We start from the raw sequence: 16,988 nt of genomic DNA, 5'->3' as shown, positions 1-16,988 counted from the left end.
CGCGGAAATATTTGCGTATATCCACCGACATACATTTAAATTTCCGCCAGCGTCGCGCACAGCACCGACACCCTCGGTTCCAGCGGGAAGAAAAGAAGGATGGGTCGGTGGGTGGGTGAGTGAAAAAAAAAAAAAGAGAGAGAGCGGCTAAACGGAATGAAAACGCTGTGAAGCTGTTGGCGGGCTGTTTAATTCTAACGCTCATAGCTCTGCATAGCCGGCGATACATCGTCTCGACCGCGCCGGTACACCACTCTTAAATCTTCGATTCCCCGTTTTTTCATTTCGAGCGTTCGCGCGGCTGCGATGACTTTTTTTTGCTCACCGAGCGAGGTTCCCTGCCCCTCCCCCTCCCTCACCCCTACAACTCCACAAGCGCGCTGCGCCACACATGTACACGCGAGAGCGCGTGTATTTGGACGCGCGCGCGCGGTCGCATCTTTTTCCTTCGTTCCTTCGTTTTCGATGCAATCGCGTCGGAATTTTAAATGCAAAAGATTTTGCATGCACGATTTTAAGCTAAGTCTTACCTTAAAAATGCGGCGGCCACGAGCGGTGTAATCCGATTCGGGGGATCTGCGTACAATCAAAATGCGGAGAACAATTACTACGATGGACGCACGTCGACGTTAAACTAACAATGGTAAATATGTGATAATTATCGCAAAATCCGCGCGCTTCCCAATGTTAAAACTGATAGGGATTAGCGTAGGCTATTATGGAAATTATTCTCGTTCGCTGATCATTGAAGCAGCATGATTGAAACAATAAATGAAATTATCTCGTCGAATAGTCAGAGTCGAAATGTATATATTATACAATATATACGAGTACATGAAAAAAGGGGACATTCGCTTTGATTCTGGAGTTCCTGATTATAATTCATGAGGGTCGAGATCGAGAGAGAATATATCGCGATACATCGCAAAACTGCGCCGAAAACGCCCGGGCTGAAACGGGAGAGCAAATAATCCGCCAAAAAGTGACGTGCGCGCATTTTGTTACATTCCCTTGAAACGCTTGTGCCTCACACGAGAACGCACACAAAGATACAGATTTGTTCGTGTAATACCGAAATTCATGACGCGCGCAACAAGAAGCCGCGCAGGAATATTTGTAAACTCTGGCGAACAATAAACTCCGTATATAATTCGCGGGGCAATTTTCATGGCTGCGAATGAAACCTGCGAAATATAGTTCGCTACGCGCGAACGCCCCGAATAAATCAAACGACAGCGCCCCATGATTGAAACCCGAAATTATATCGCACTGAATTTTTATCGGGCCGGTTATCGGGCGGCCGACGGTATTCAATTAACTTCCTAGAAACAATCGTCACATTTCGGGCGCAATTTCCATGCTAATAAGCGTCGGTGGCGCGCGGTGGCGGACAAAGTACGGCGCGTAAATTCGCGCACAATCGGGCTGTTATCAAAATCACGGAGTCGCCGATCCGCGGACGTGCACGCGGCGCGTGTGTGCGCGCAGCGAAACACGCGCAAGGATTTTCATTCATCAAGATCCTTTTCTTCCGCGGCCGCGGCTCGACGAATGGACAAAGGGGTGGAAATATTAATTTATGACCAGGACGAAATTATGCACGCCACTAAATCAGGGTCTCCGCTCTTTTGTTCGAAAATTCCGGCCCTGGTCCTGGCGCCTTCAACTGGTAAACCGCCACCACCGTCGAGGAAAGCATCCATCGTCCTTCGCGCTCGTGCGCGGGAGGTCACGCCGCTGACCCCGCCCGCCGCCGCCGCCGGCATTTACCCTGATTTCAGCACTGCCGGTAATTGACTGTCGGCAGGCTCGGCTTAAGATTTCGCGCGAGGGACAGCAATTTCGAGAGCGAATCCAGTCTCCGGCGGCTCATTCATCGCCACCGCTGCGCCGAAACTTTGAAACCTCACTCAGAAATGGAAGATGTATTCTCACGCGGCGAGAGAGACTGCGGAGAAGGGGGGGGGGGAGGGAGAAGAAAAACGCGCGCAAGAAAAATCGCTCGCGTCGGGGGAGAATACCGCGCGGACCCCTCCCCCCCCTTTTTTCGGATGCGTATAATTTTTCACGAGTCCTTGGACCTTTTCGCCGTCCCTGGCCGCCGACAGCGAAACAAGAAAAACTCCCAGATTTCGTTTCGGTGCTCTTATTCGCGCTTTCGCACGAACGGCAGATCCGTTATCTCCGACGTCAGATATTTTCTATGCGCGGCTCGTTCGCGCGCTACCCCCGGCGGCTTGTCCTCTTCCGTACCAACTTTCCTTCCTGAAAAGGGAGGATTCACCGCAGCTCTGTCTCTCTCTCTCTCTCTCTCTCTTTCTCTTTGCATAACCCCGATGCGTATTTAATAACCACCATAGACGCCCGAGCCCGTCCAATATATCCGCGCGCGCGTCGCGTCTTCAGCCGCGCCGTCGAATCAAATCGAGTCGACTCGCCGCGGCGCAACGCGTTCGCGAGATTTACTCGGTGACGTCGCGCTCGAACGGGGCCGACATTAACTATTCTAATCTGCGCTGTAATTTATCGCCGAGCCGCGGTACGCGGCCGCGACGTTAAATCCCGCTCAAGTATCGTAGCGTGTTTACAATATCGCGCGTGATACACGCGCGTGAACCGCCGCGCCGCCGACGTAGTTTCGCCGGCGCGTCGTTATTCCGCGAGAAATCGAGTGTAAATTCGCGGAGCGAGATTGCACTTTATTTCCGCACCTACCCGCTGATTCTTACGGGATCGTGCCTTGTCCCCTGTGTGGACGCTCGTTTCTCCCTCGGCCGCCGAGACGAGAGCCGCTGCGCGGCTTAGATTGACGGAGGAAATTTGACATCGCGCGCGGTAAGACACGCGCGAGCGTGCGAGCGAGCGAGCGAGCGAGCGAGCGAATGCTCCCTCCTTTTCTCGCCGGAGATTTCCAATCGTTTTATGCAAATCCACGAGCGGTCGAGACAAGCGTCTTTTAATGGCATCGGTATCGCCATTATTGAGTCCACAGCGGATCGTTAAGCTCCCCGAGCCGTAAAGAAGATTATACTTCGGAGCCGGTAATCTGGTTAGCGCGTATCGCGCGCGCACGCTCTCGTCCGACGATTGCCATCTGTCTTTCCGCATTAACGTTCTTTTTTGCCCGATATTCTGTCCGTTCTTTCTTTTCTCTGTTTTTTCTTTCTTCAAACGCGCTCCCTTTATTCGATCGGCGATCGGGGCGTCGAGATGTCGCGGGATCATTGACCTCGAAGCGTGACTCAGATTTCGAACGAAATAAATAACTGAATAAATGAATTAAATGAATAAATATGCACAGAGGGGTCAAAACACTGATCGCAGCGCTCGTTACAATTTGAAATGTAACGCAGCGATGAGACGATTGGCTGCGCCAAGCGGTGCGACATTTACAGCTGCGCGTCTCGCTCAAGTTTCAGAGCACGGCGCTCTGTGTCTCAACTAAGAACAACCGATCGCGACTCTCTCTCTCTCTCTCTCTCTCTCTCTCTCTCTCTCTCTCTCTCTCTCTCTCTCTCTCTCTCTCTCTCTCTCCCTGCCTCTCTCTCGCCGAGGCTCTTATTGTCGCGGCCAACTACTCCCCGTAGTAATGTGTTAAGTCAGGTATTATTCCGCAAAGCCGCATAAATCCCCCTCCGGAATACATTACGGTCGGTTGTAATGCAGTGAGGTGGGAATAATGCGATTTGCATAGAATAATTCCGGCGCAATATGCACTCGTTCGGTATCGTCCCCTCGACGGGACGGCGAGTTTTTGTCGACAAAGTAGGAAAGATGCCGGGTCGGACGGAGATGGAAGGTTCGGGTCAGGTCGAGTGGAATCTCGCGGGGTGTAGCTGCACGTTGTGTAACGTACACGTCGTCGTACAAAATGTATTCGACGATACAAGAAGCGCGTCGTTCCACGCAGGAATAATTGTCGACATGCGCGCGCACACACACACACACACGCACGCACGCACGCACGCACACATGTACCCACGTTCACCGCGATATCTTTTATTTATGAGCTCGCTCTCCTCTCTCTCTCTCTCTCTCTCTCTTTCTTCCTCTCCCCCTCTCGCTCCATCTCTCTCTCTCTCTCTCTTTTTCTCCGGCGCTTCGCTAGCACCGAGTTCGCCGCCACGTTTCTGTGATCCAACGTTTTTACCCGACATTGATCTATCTCAGGGCCTCCATACGCCATCCTCTAAAATTTACCGCCGCTTCACGGCGAACGTGAAAATTGTTTGTGGGTGCATTAAGGGTTTCTTGCAGCGCGCTCGCGCTCGCGGGTATAAGTTTCCGCCACCTCTCTCTTTCTCCCTCTCCCGTCGTTCTCTCTCGGCGAACGCGTTCCTTAGCGCGCGCCAAGTGGCCACTTTTCGTGCGACGACAATCCCGAACGATGAATTCGAGGTCCCGGGAAAATCGTGCCCGCGCGACCCACGAGCGACGATCCGCGCCATCGTTTTCTCCGGACGGGTGCAAGGGAAAAGGGAAGTTATCCGTCGGCCTTTTCACGCACCGGGCGATTCTCAGCGTCGTTCATCACTATTAACGATTCGCGTCTCTCGTTGCTTCGGTCTCACCTGCCTGCCAAAAGGATCACGCGGCCGCGCATTATAAATGGGCGATGCCCCCCCGCGCTTATTATTACAGCGGCCAAAGAACATCGGAATGAATATTAATGACACTCGTTCCGACCCCCGGTGATGCCAGACCGGCCAAGTGATACGCCGGCAGGAGTCGACCGCGAAATTTCATACGCGCGAAATAGCGCGGCGACTGCCGAAAACCGTGCCGGGCCGGACGGTGTAATCGAAATACGATACTCCGCGGAGTAATAAAGCGAAAGCAATTACGCAAACGTGAAATGTACATAATGAATGCACGCGCGCGCGCGCGCGCGCGCGTCGGCCATTGCCGCCGCCGCCGTTGATCGGCGAGGCATTACCGTCGTGTACTTGAATGTGCGCGTGCCTTTGTTGTTTTTTTTTTTTTTTGCCGAGCGGAATCATGGAATTTTCGTGATATTAATCGTCAGCCGACGCGGCCGGCCGGATAATTCTGTAACAGCCGTCAAAATATTTTCCTACGCCCCGGCCGCCGTATAAATCGCGGCGTGTCGCAATCAACGATTTTACATTTGCCGCATACGACGCGCCGTACGATTTACTCGGCGCCGCGCCGCGCGATATTCCGAACGTGCGGATTTTATTACGGCCAACATTGTGTATGCTTAATTATTACCACGCCGGTTGAATGTATGACACTTTATTTCAATATTCAACGTCTCTCCGGCCCGTGGTCATCCGTTTTCACGCGCGTCCGCACCGCCGTCAGCGCGCCGATTAATGGCACGACGATAATCCGCCGCGAACGGAGAGAGAGAGAGAGAGAGAGAGAGGAGAGCGAGACGGCGAGAAATGGCCGAGTCTCGCCGCGGCCATCTCGAATCGCGGCGGCGTCGTCGTCTCGCAGAAATCCACGTCGGGCTAGTTTTGCCCCGACCGTTTCCCAAGTCAGAATATCGATTTTTTTCCCCGATAGTCATCGGACTGTCGGCAAGAGAAATGCGTACCGATCTCTGCGCAGATGAGATCGCAATCCGTTGTCGCAATCGCAAGTTACTTTGCGAGGGTGACGCAAGATCGGCCGGTAACTCGGCTGTAATTGGGAAATTAGTCCGGGCGGAATTGTCGGGCTCGCAATTGTCCAAGCGACGGTGCTTTACGCGCGCGCGCGCGCGCCAGGACACCGGCTGGGCGGATCTCTCACGCTCTCTCCTTGCCGTGGAAGGAGTCGAGAAGCGGTGTAGATGGGCCAGTAATTTATATCTCGTATCGCGTCGATTTGAATTACAAATTCGCCGAGATTATATGATTTCGTCCCCGTGGTCGGGGCGGGGGGGCGCGGGGCGCGAACGGGACCGTGCTCGCGCGGTGCTTTCCCTTGCGCGGAGGGGAATCCAGAGACGTCGACTGCTTGGTCTGGATGAGAATCGTCATTACAATCGGTCGCGACTCCAAATCGGCAATTGGAAAATAACTAATTAACCGCGCGCGTCTTCGCATCACCGGTGAATTCAAGCTGCGAAATCGGACGGCGAGACGCCTCAGATCGACAGTTAGATTGGATCGAGGGAGCTGCGAAAACTGTTCGTCAGTTCGGACGCGTTTCTGGATACACGTTCATTGTCACTGATTGCCCCGATTAATCGAGAAAAACGGAAACGATGTTTCAAATTGTAAGCGGATAACGGCGAAAATACGAAAACAAATGTTAGATGTGTGCGGAGACGGATCGGCGAGAGCGGAAAAACATCTCCACTGTAAAACTAGGCATCGGAACTTGTGTGTTAAAATTGAGTGTTATTAGTGTGTTATTTTGACACATTAGCTGGCGTTAAGGCACCAAGTGCGTCGAAATAATTCGTTTTCTGTGACAAAAAAGTGTGTGTTTTAATAACACAGCCATGTAAGACACTACGGAAACGTGTTACTTTTCCTCAACAATCCCGTGACACACGTAGAGCGTGTTATTTAGACACAGAATGATAATATTGATTATTTAGACACAGAATGAAAATATTAATTCAAGCTAAAAATGATAACAGACTTCTTTATATTTTGACATTAAAAATAACTATAAAAAATTGGAAACGAATCGGCGGCTGACGTTCCCCGAGGTTTACTTGCAAGGATCGCAGAGCGGGAAGAGAAAACAAAGACTCTAAGTTTAGATATACATATAATTGTCACAAGGCGTAAGCCTTGGTTAGTCAGAATGATAATCGGGATATACTGAGAACACACTCGGATGATATATTGGATAACGCATCAAGTAACACGTAACACACTAGTAATGTGTTCATGATAACACACTAATTTTGTTAACACACGTTTAAACGAGCACACATATGTGTATCGAAAGAAATACATGTGAGAAAAAGTACATATCGACAAAATCGGCGAATACTCGCCTTCAAAAAAGTATTGTATCTTTTGGACAAATTAATGCGATATTAACTTGCTTTCATATTATTACAGACTAAATCATTAATTACACGTTATTCATTATTATATGTTTAAACGTAATATGTTAAATAAAACGCGTGACTTAAGACGGAAGAAATGTGTAAAAAAGATTCATTCATTTACACGCTTGGGCGCATTTCAAAATAACACACTTGGATTTGCAATGTTGCTCAATTCACTTTCATAACACACATTTGAGATATGTTATTTTAATATACTTTCATAACACACTGAAAGTGTGTTATTTTAATACACTTAACCATTAACACGCATACAAACGATTATATTTAACACATACATAAATATGTTCTTTTAACATAGATATATATGTTAATTTAATCTGCTGATTTTGTATGTCTAAAGTGGAGACATACTTTAACACGCTTCAAGCATGTTATTGTAACACACTTCAGTTTACAGTGTCGGCGTGACTAATCGCCTGCAAGAAAGAGTGTTGCGAGACAGCGACCTCGAGTTATTGTTTAAATTATCGATGACGGGACGTGTTCCAACGTTCCAAGCTAAAGGAGACGTGGACCAACGGAAAGTTGCGGAATGATGAAATATAAACACTGCAATTTTTGCGGGCGTTCGGAAAAGCTCTCGAACGTTTGAAGAACCAAGGCTTACGCCTTGTGACAATTATATGTATATCTAAACTTAGAGTCTTTGTTTTCTCTTCCCGCTCTGCGATCCTTGCGAGTAAACCTCGGGGAACGTCAGCCGCCGATTCGTTTCCAACTTTTTATAGTTATTTTTAACGTCAAAATATAAAGAAGTCTGTTATCATTTTTAGCTTGAATTAATATTTTCAATTTTTTCAAAATTTCTGAAGTTTTTTGTTCATTCCTTTTTTGTTCATTTCTTGTTCACTTTTCACTAGTTTTTGACGTTAAAATGAGCTTGTTTGCTGGATAATGAGCCGAAAGATTACCCAACGTCGAGTGTAGCGTAAAACTGGACACTTTTTCAACAATGACGACAGCCATATTAGATCCGCCATTTTGAATTTTACAAAATGGTACTGATTCATAATCGACGACATATGTGCGTGTGCAAGTTTCAACAAATCAGATATATATATATTTTTAAGAAATATTGTTTTAAATACGTATAAAACAGTGTACTTGTGCAAAACTTGAAAAATTTCGAAACAATTGAAAAAATTAATTTTAGCTAAAAATGATAACAGATTTCTTCATATTTTGACATAAAAAATAATTATAAAAAATTGGAAACAAATCGGCATCTGACGTTCCCCGAGGTTTACTCGTTAGATTTCTTTCCCTTGTACTCCTTTACTCGCCGCCTCTCAGAATCGGCCGCTTTGATTTTGGCTTCATACGCCCTCCGCTTGCAAAATCAACTGTGTAGCACTTTGACAGTTAGACAGTTGGACAGTCCACTGGCGTCGGCAAGAAGGATCGTCCGCTCACGTGTCGCGCGCATACCGGAAGCAATGCGATGCAGTGATTCCATCAGCCGCGAGTATGATCGAGGTTCTTTTCAAGAATCTACGACTATTTTATTCTGGAAAATTGCTCTCACGGACGGCCCCGGTGAGACTGTCTACTAATTTTCTCGGCAATAGGATTACTTCGGAAAACGTTGGGATTTCGCGGGGACGATCAAGTCGTGCCAGAGACACCAGAACGAATCGAGCGCGGAGGGCGGGGGGGGGGGGAGGAGATTCACAGTCCGCGACGAATTAGATCGTCGTAGGCTCGCGGGCGTTACCGCACACGCGGCGGAGGCCGATATTTACATCGCTATTAACATCCAACGTCCGTAACGCGCGTAGCCGACGTAACGCAGCGCGCAGCGCTCGTTATTTCGCCGCTAACAGCTGCGGCGGAACGGCGCATTTTACATTCCGATGGCTCGCCGCGGTTTTACGCGAGCTGTTTTTTTTCATCGCGAATTGCGGCGGCCGTGCCGGGCGGCGCCAAGTTCACGTCGTACCTGTGTAAAGCCATTACTCGCGATCGGCGGTGAGTACGGCAGAGGGCTAAATTATCAGCATTACCAATTAGCACGATATTTCTCCCGGACACATACCGATATCGTGCCGGTTACCGAGGCGGAGGGGGGGGGGGAGGGAAGGGCGCGTTACGTTGCAGCCGCCGGCGCTGTGAGCCGCGCGAAAATTGTAAAGCGCTCTCGGAATAATAATTTTCGTTCCTTTCCATTTCAATTAATCCGCATGATCGTCCTAATTTTCCGCCAGGCCGGCCAGCCGGACGCGGAAAGAGAATAGCACCGCGCGGCGACGACGGCGACGTCGCATAATATATTTACCGATCGTAATTGCCATTGTTACTGGCGCTTAACCCGGCGGAGTGAAGTGGAATATCGCTTCATTCACCGATCGCGCGCGCGCGCGTGCGCGACGGCAGTTTGCATTTTGATATCCGAGCTTAACGGGAGCGTATCGGCCGCGCGCGAATACTCCCCATAAATTCATAACTTTTTCACAAAGGGTGCTTTTAACTCCCGGGAGTAATTGAATTAGTCGCGTAATTAATATCCGAGTTCGGCAAACGCGCTGATAACTATTCGAAAAATATGGGGATAGTTTTGGTGTGGCGATGCGGAAAATAACGGTGAAATAAGAGGGGCGAAGTCGACGCCGGGAGTGGGGGGGAGGGGGGGTGCCGCCGGACGGCAGCGGTGGTCCGGCGGTCGCTTGGCGCGAATTGTCACGTACGCGTGTTGGCACTTACGCCCCTATTTAGCCCCGCGAGTGTAACGACGTAATTGTCATTTCGCGTAATAGTCGCGCGGCAATTAGGCGGAACGCGTGCCGCAGTCGAAACGCGCGTTTGCTTTTCTCACGCGCCCGCTCATCGTTGTCGTCGTAATTTAATGTACTTGGCATTTTCGCGCGGTCCCCAACGAAGGGCGAGATTCAACCTTGGAGATTCAAGCCCCTCGCGATGCAGCGCGCTGCATGAAAACTCGGTAACGATAGCTGCGGAAAACGGGAAAGAGAGAGAGAGAGAGAGAGAGAGAGAGAGAGAGAGAGAGAGAGAGAGAGAGAGAAAAAGAGAGAGAGGGAGCAGCGTTTATTTTGCGCTCGAGGAAATTGCTATAGCAAATAACAGCTTTCAATATCAAATATCAAGTTACAAAACGTTAGGTAGAGTTAACAAATTGTAAATTAAAAAAGCAAATGCGAGTTGCGAACACAGACGCGCGTTGAAGATATCAGGATCTGGTTAAAGAGATCGGTAGAGATAGGAGGATCGCGTGCTCGCTCGATAATCTTCGAGAGGTCTTATTTTCTGCCGCATACGCGACATTAATGGGACTGAAGGGTCAGATTACTGAAAAATCATGCTTGTTTTTGATAATGATTTTGTGACGAACTGATTAAATGTGCAAGAATGAAAATTTTACATATATTTATATGACATATGAAGAGTAGAACAATTTTGTTTTTAAGCAAATACTCATATAAATATACGTCCACTTAAACTTTAAGCGCGTTTCTCTCGAAATTTTATTGTTCAACATTTTGCAATGATTTCTCCGAAACTGAGCTTCGTATCGATTTGAAATTTTAAAGCAATAATATTTGTTCATGTGGCTCTCAGGTGAATCATGGTGACAACTCCGTCAAAATATTTCATTTCGAAATATTAATTTTTTTATTGTAAAAGAACTGAAAAATTTGAATTTTTTCCTAATAATAGCTCCCATTTTGTTAATTTCGTTCGATTTTTTTTCTAGTGGTTCACCGGATAATTCGAGATTTCTAGCTACAATTCGCTCTGATCGGAGCACCGAGAGCCGAGATATTACTGCAAAAACGATAACTTGAAAAAAAAGGAGAGTAAATTTCAGCTATGTATATTGTATATTTGTATGAGTATTTGTTAATAAACAAAATGTTTCTACTCTTCGTATATTGTATAACTATACCTAAAATTGTCATTCTTGCACATTTATTCAGTTCGTCACAAAATATTATCAAAAACAAGCACGATTTTTCAACAATCTGACCCTCCAGCCCCCTTAAGAAGAATTGTGAAGCGTGAGAGACAGGCCGCGTGCAGGAACAGTAGAGGGATAAATCTTCGCAAGAAGATATCGGATAAATTATTATAATTAATTCCAAGTAGGTGCTTCCGCCCTTGGGAAACGTAACGAGCGGTCGTCTTTGTCGAGATGTAATAAACGAGCGCCGTAACACGCAACGAGCGCGGGATATTAAAAAAAGGTGATAAAAGTATAATGCGCTCCCGGTATCTTCAGACAAATTTCCATACACACACACACACACACACACACACACACACACACACATCAGCCCGTTGTACGAGCGACAGTAAGCACGCGAACGACGACGACGACGACGCACTTTCTGCCTCCATTTAATTCGCCGGCGTAATGACGGCGTAATGATTGCTATTGCCGTTAATAATTTCGCAACAACGCTGCCTTGATTTGCCCGCAAGCGGCGGCATTTACGCTCGCTCGCTCGCTCGCTCGCTCGTTCGTTCTCGCACGAACACGCGTGCTAAATTTACACCATAAAAGAGAGGACGCTCAGAGCAAAAGCCCCCTCTTCCTTCTTCCCTCTACAGTCCTCTCGTAATTAAATTAACGCGCGACAATTAATTTCCGAGCGTCGAGAGATGCTATTTACGCGGGGCTCTCAAATATTTTCGCCGTTCGTTCCGATCGTCCAGGTAATTGTACTCTCGCGACAAACGGCACTTAATAAATGCATCGAAAGTAAATAAACGAACAAGGAAGAAATTGCGCAGATCGCTGCAATTAATATACGCGCAAACGGACATTATGCCGAGGGGGGGGGGGGCGAGAGTCAGCTCGAGAGACGCACGGTTATAAATATAGCCCGGATATTTTCGTTGTCGCGAATTTCGAATTTCGCGTCCGTAGAGAACGAAACGCCGCGCGGGCGTATCGCTTTGATAGAAATTTATTAGCTTCTCCACCGGAGGGTTTTAATAGCCGCGATATGTGTCTGAGATTTATTAGCGCAGAAAATATACTCGACTGGCGGCGCACGTCGGTCCGTCGTTGATAATGAGCTACCAATTTGTACGTAATATTCCAGAAAGGAAACCGCGCGAGTGCGAATGCGCGAGTGTGAAGAGAGCGGCCGGGGGGGGGGGATTCATTAATCAAAGGTATGCATCGCGACGGGAGAGGAGCGGCCGTTTCAAGGCAACTTTTAATTTGCCTGTTCGGCGACAAGGATACAAAAATCTGAAAAAGCCGCAGCCGCGCGAGCGGCCGACTTTAAATGTATTTCGCACAAAGACGAAAATCCGTGCTAGCGCGTATTAATTTTCGCGACGATTTCCTCCCGATATATAATTACGCGACTGTTCTGCGATATTTCGCGGTATTCCGTAGCCGGGGAATCATTCGGAATCTAATAACAATTTTCGACTCTGCCAGGTCGCGGGCGCTCCGGCGTATATAGATTAATCAAAAGTTTCACGCGACGGTGCGCGCTGCCACTAATATTTTATACTAATGAAATATCGCACCGATCCCTTCTCGCTCATTCTCCCTCTCCGTCTCCCCTCCCCCCCTCCCCGCCCCTCTCTCTCTTTCACCATCTAATCGCGTCACGGAATTGTGAACATCGCGCGGTGCTTGAATCTTATTGCGAGCCGTCAGCGTTGGCACATTTCTCGTACATACAATTCCTAAGCATTGCATCTCTCTCTCTCTCTCTCTCTCTCTCTCTCTCTCTCTCTCTCTCTGTCTCTGTCTCTCTCTCCTCTCTCTCTTCTCCTCTCTTCTCTTTCTCTTTCCATCTTTTCCTCTCTCCTCGCTGTCGACCGGCGTATAGCGCACTCGCGCGTGATCTGTCGCGTGATGTGGAATTTCTGACAGTCAATATACGTCTCATATTCTTCCGGAAATCTATAATCAAGTCTCTCACTCCCCCTCGCTCTCTCTCTTCTCTCCTCCTCGCGAAAATAATTTGACAGGCCGTCGGCGTCGGTCGGGGCGTATCGACTATTCGAAGATGCACGTTATGATTTATATATCACGAAGAAACGAAATTCGCGCCATTTCCGCCGTTGTGTCTAGCCCCGTCGTTTTTCTCGTCTTTTCTCTCTCTCTCTCTCTCTCCTCTCTTCTCTCTCTCTCTCTCTCTCTCTCTCTCTCTCTCTCACCCCGCCGTATCCAACCATCGATATTCTCCGCGCTCTCCGTCCCACCTTCGCCGTTCCTTTTCCTATTAGCTAAGACGTCCCCCATAATACCTTCATCTAATTTATAGCGAAGCGCGTACGAAAGATTATATTTTACAAGATTATCTCGCATATTCCGCCGTTAATGCGCAAAAGCTCTTCTCGCAAAACTAATTTACAAGATACCAGGCCGTATTAAAAGTAACTTGGGATCTTGTCTACCTCAAAGCGAAGGCGCCCTCTCCTTTATACGAGAGCTCGTGACGCAGAAAGCGCTACCGCTTCTCAAAAATTGCATCTAGTTCGCGTGCTCCGTGCTTCCTTCTCGCCCTTCCTCCCTGCCCGCTGCGTCTCGCCCGATTCGCGTCAGCATTTATGATTGTGAGAAATATACCGACCTAGTAATTAGCGAAAGCAATTTAATTGCGACACCGCAATTATTATAATTATTTTCCTTGCGCACCTTCTTCTCCGTCGCCGGGCGTTGCACCGCGCGGCGGGCGTAATCCTCGCGATAATAATAACAACGCGGTCGTCGTTCGCCTTATCGTCGTCTATTATCACTGACAATATTACGTCATTGTGCGGCTGATATTACGTACTTGGGCGCACGCGAGGGACCGGCACGAGAGACGCGCGATGAGATACTACGTGCTCGTATCGATCGTCCGGAAAATCGAAACGTCACTAAGACACTTGCCTAAGTGGATGTGCAGAGAGGGAGGTTTGCAATTATGTGTCTTCCCGCTGTGTGTGAAGCGGTTCAACTTCCTATAAGACGTGGCCCCCCCCCCCTCCCTCGGCCCCCCCGTTTGTTCGACAAAATACACAGACTCGAGAGGAACTTTGTTGCCCGCCGCGAGTTTATCGCGTCTGATCAAAAGTATGCCGTTTTTCGTTCGCACTTCTTCTTCAGACCGAAAGCTGTAAAAATGTTTTGCACATCGGGGGAGAAGCGTTACATGGGGAAAGATGATGTCGCTGATGCAGCTGGACTTGCCGTCGCCCGGGAAGAACAAGGAATTCGGAACTTCGCTGCAGGAACAGAAGGATTTCTCCTAGAAGATTCCCAATCAGTCACTTGTTTTCAATTGCGTCTCGGCCGCGAGCTCGAATGTGCAGCCGAATATTCGGACGAATTTCTTCTCGGTCGCGCAAACGGAGATACTCTCGTCACCAGATTTTCGCTCGGCTTTTCCGTCCGCGTTTGACTCACTTGAAATATTCATTATTCGTACACCTAAGATTTCTGCGGTCTCTCATTCTTCTTTCTGTACTTCATCGCGCGGGGGTAAGTCTTTCTTTTCCTCGGCACGAACGCGACGAATGCGAGCTGATGCGCGAATTAAGGGACGAGAATTTGCGACGGCAAGCATCCTCTCTCTCGTAAAAGCTTGCTCCTACATTGGACATTTCGTTGTCAATCGCGCGTTCAAGCGGCGCGGGGCTGGAATCGTCCTGGCACAGAGAGAGTGAGTGAGAGAGAGAGAAAGAGAGAGAGAGAGAGAGAGAGACATAAACCGCATTATGTCGTACATTATACAACGGAGCTGTCTATTGGCACTCTAGTAAATTGCCCCGCCGTTCCGTGATCGGAATTTCGCAGTCGAATCCTCGCAATCGTCCCGTAACATATTTTCCACCATTGTGTATATCGCAGCGATTGTCTCGCTTTTCTCGCTCACGCGCGCACGTTCCTTTACGTTTCCTCTCGCGTTCTCCTGCGGGACGTTCTCTCGTGCGCGCCTCTCTCACGAATATTCCTTTGATTATATGAGTCGTTATCTCTCGTTCTCTCTCTCTCTCTCTCTCTCTCTCTCTCTCTCTCTCTCTCTCTCTCTCTCTCGCTTAGATCAGATAATCTCCCAAATGATCGCGACGATCGACGCGGCTTTTTCCACCCGAGTTCGACCGACGCGGATATACGAGCGGGTGACGAAGCTTAATCGCGTCGCGAGTGCGAACGGTGCGATCGACGTTTCCCCATCCCTGCCTCTCTCGGCAGATTGAGATCCATCGAGCGCGCCGGAAGAAGACAGGCCTACGAAGCATACGAGCTGTCGCAATCACCCCCGCGTCGACGGAAGTCGCGTCGCGTCGCGTCGTTACCTTCAATTCCGTGAGATTAAATTCGACGACGAACGGGGAGATCCGATCTTTCTCTCCTCTCCGCCGTCGTCTCTCTCTCTCTCTCTCTCTCTCTCTCTCTCTCTCTCTCTCTCATCCTCTCAGATCGGCACGGTACGACGATACGAACCCTCAGACAATCGGGCTCGACGGGCTCGACGCGCGCCACGGAATCCAGCGTAAAATTCGACAGGCACAATGGCGACGACAGACACGCAAACGGGGGAATTTCGCGAGGCGCTTGCGAACCCGTTCTGAACTGAACCCGACCCGACCCGACCCGACCCGATAAAGAGCCCGAGGCGAGCGTTCCTTTGATGCAGTCCCTGAAGAGGTTTTCATGCGCGCGACCAAAGTGTGAGAGAGAGAGAGAGAGAGAGAGAGAGGGAGGGAGGGAGAGAGAGCGAAAGGAAGGGCAGAGAGCGAGAGAGAAAGAGTATGGGAGGGAGAGGTGCATCGTGCACATTGGCGAACGAATCGACGCGAGAGAGCGCACCGACGTGCACGCGCGCGCGCGCGCGCGCGCGAGTACGCGAGGTCGGTGGCTATCGGGATGAACGGTGGTCAATGGGACGGTAGTAATCTCGGCTTTTCGCATCGCGGTGCCAGATTTGTAATGAGAATCTTGGCAGCTGTAACCGGACCAGCGCGTCAGCGATTAAACCGCCGTCAATCTGCGCGCGCGCGCGCGTGGCATATATTACGGCTCGCCCTTCGTTCTTGCTGTCCTCATTCGTTCGACCGAGGCGTTAAAGCCGCGATATCTTTGTGCGTGGATCGTTGACCGCGCGTATGCTATTCCCTTGATCTTCAATAGCGAAATGCTCTTGCTCTCTCTCTCTCTCTCTCTCTCTTTCTCACTCTTCCCCTTTCTATCACTTTTTTCACCGGTGATTATCGATGAAATAACAATTTACTCGCGACACGCCCAGCGCGAGTGAAAAGGACCATTTGGGCGTTCCGAGAAAGGAAGCCCAGGAGAGACGTCTGTTCTCCGACGCGAGCAATTCGAAGAGATGAAGCGTATTCCCGGCGGGGAGCTGCCCCGGGTGAAGCGTAAATGCGGTAATTCGCATTAAACGCGACACTTTGAATTAGCACTTTCCTGTTTTCGAGTCGGCCGCCGCTCTCCTTCCTCGCCAATCGCCGGGTCTGGTTGAGCGCGTCGCGATTTTTCGTGCGGCAACTCCCTCCTCCACGAGCCACGCGGACGAACCCCGTCGGGTATGTACGGCGCGACCGGTAGCTCCTCGACGACCGTTATTCCGCGTAACGATATAATACTTTCAACTGCTTAAAAATTCCTCCGTGTAAGGAGCAAAGTAGTCGAGCAAACTTCGGGACAAGATTTCAGTTCTTGGAAGTCAATTACGCGGAGGGCAGGTAAAAACCACCCTGGTCTCTCCCTCTCTCCCTCCCAACGTTTCTCTCGTTCTTTCTCTCCGTCTGGCTTGCTTGGTCCTTTTCACCCTTTTTCCACTGTTTCGCGCGGCCGCCGCCTAACGAAGTTTCCACTCGCCGGCACGCCGCACTTGTGCGTAAATTTATTCCTCCGTTGCCGCCTTTGTTTCTCGCCCTCCCCCCCTTCCCTCCCACTTTACTCATTCCCTCTCCCTCTCCCTCTCCCTCTCTCTCTCTCTCTCTCTCTCTCTCTCTGTCT

General features: G+C 49.3%; 1 long non-coding RNA gene across 2 annotated transcripts in view; it reads right to left on the bottom strand.

Moving 5' to 3' along the window:
- Positions 1 to 423: 423 nt before the first annotated feature.
- The window catches only part of LOC112590533 (uncharacterized), an 84,436-nt gene continuing 67,871 nt past the window's right edge, over positions 424 to 16,988 (bottom strand). For both annotated transcript variants that reach the window (XR_003114292.1, XR_003114293.1), the window contains exon 3: positions 424 to 576. This is a non-coding gene — a long non-coding RNA (uncharacterized LOC112590533). The remainder of the gene's footprint in view (positions 577 to 16,988) is intronic.

This window comes from Harpegnathos saltator, unplaced genomic scaffold, assembly GCF_003227715.2.
Source record: "Harpegnathos saltator strain DR-91 unplaced genomic scaffold, Hsal_v8.6 scaffold85, whole genome shotgun sequence".
NCBI lineage: Eukaryota > Metazoa > Arthropoda > Insecta > Hymenoptera > Formicidae > Harpegnathos > Harpegnathos saltator.
The sequence above is the reverse complement of the archived record's forward strand: the minus strand, read 5'-3'. Positions and strand labels throughout refer to the sequence as shown.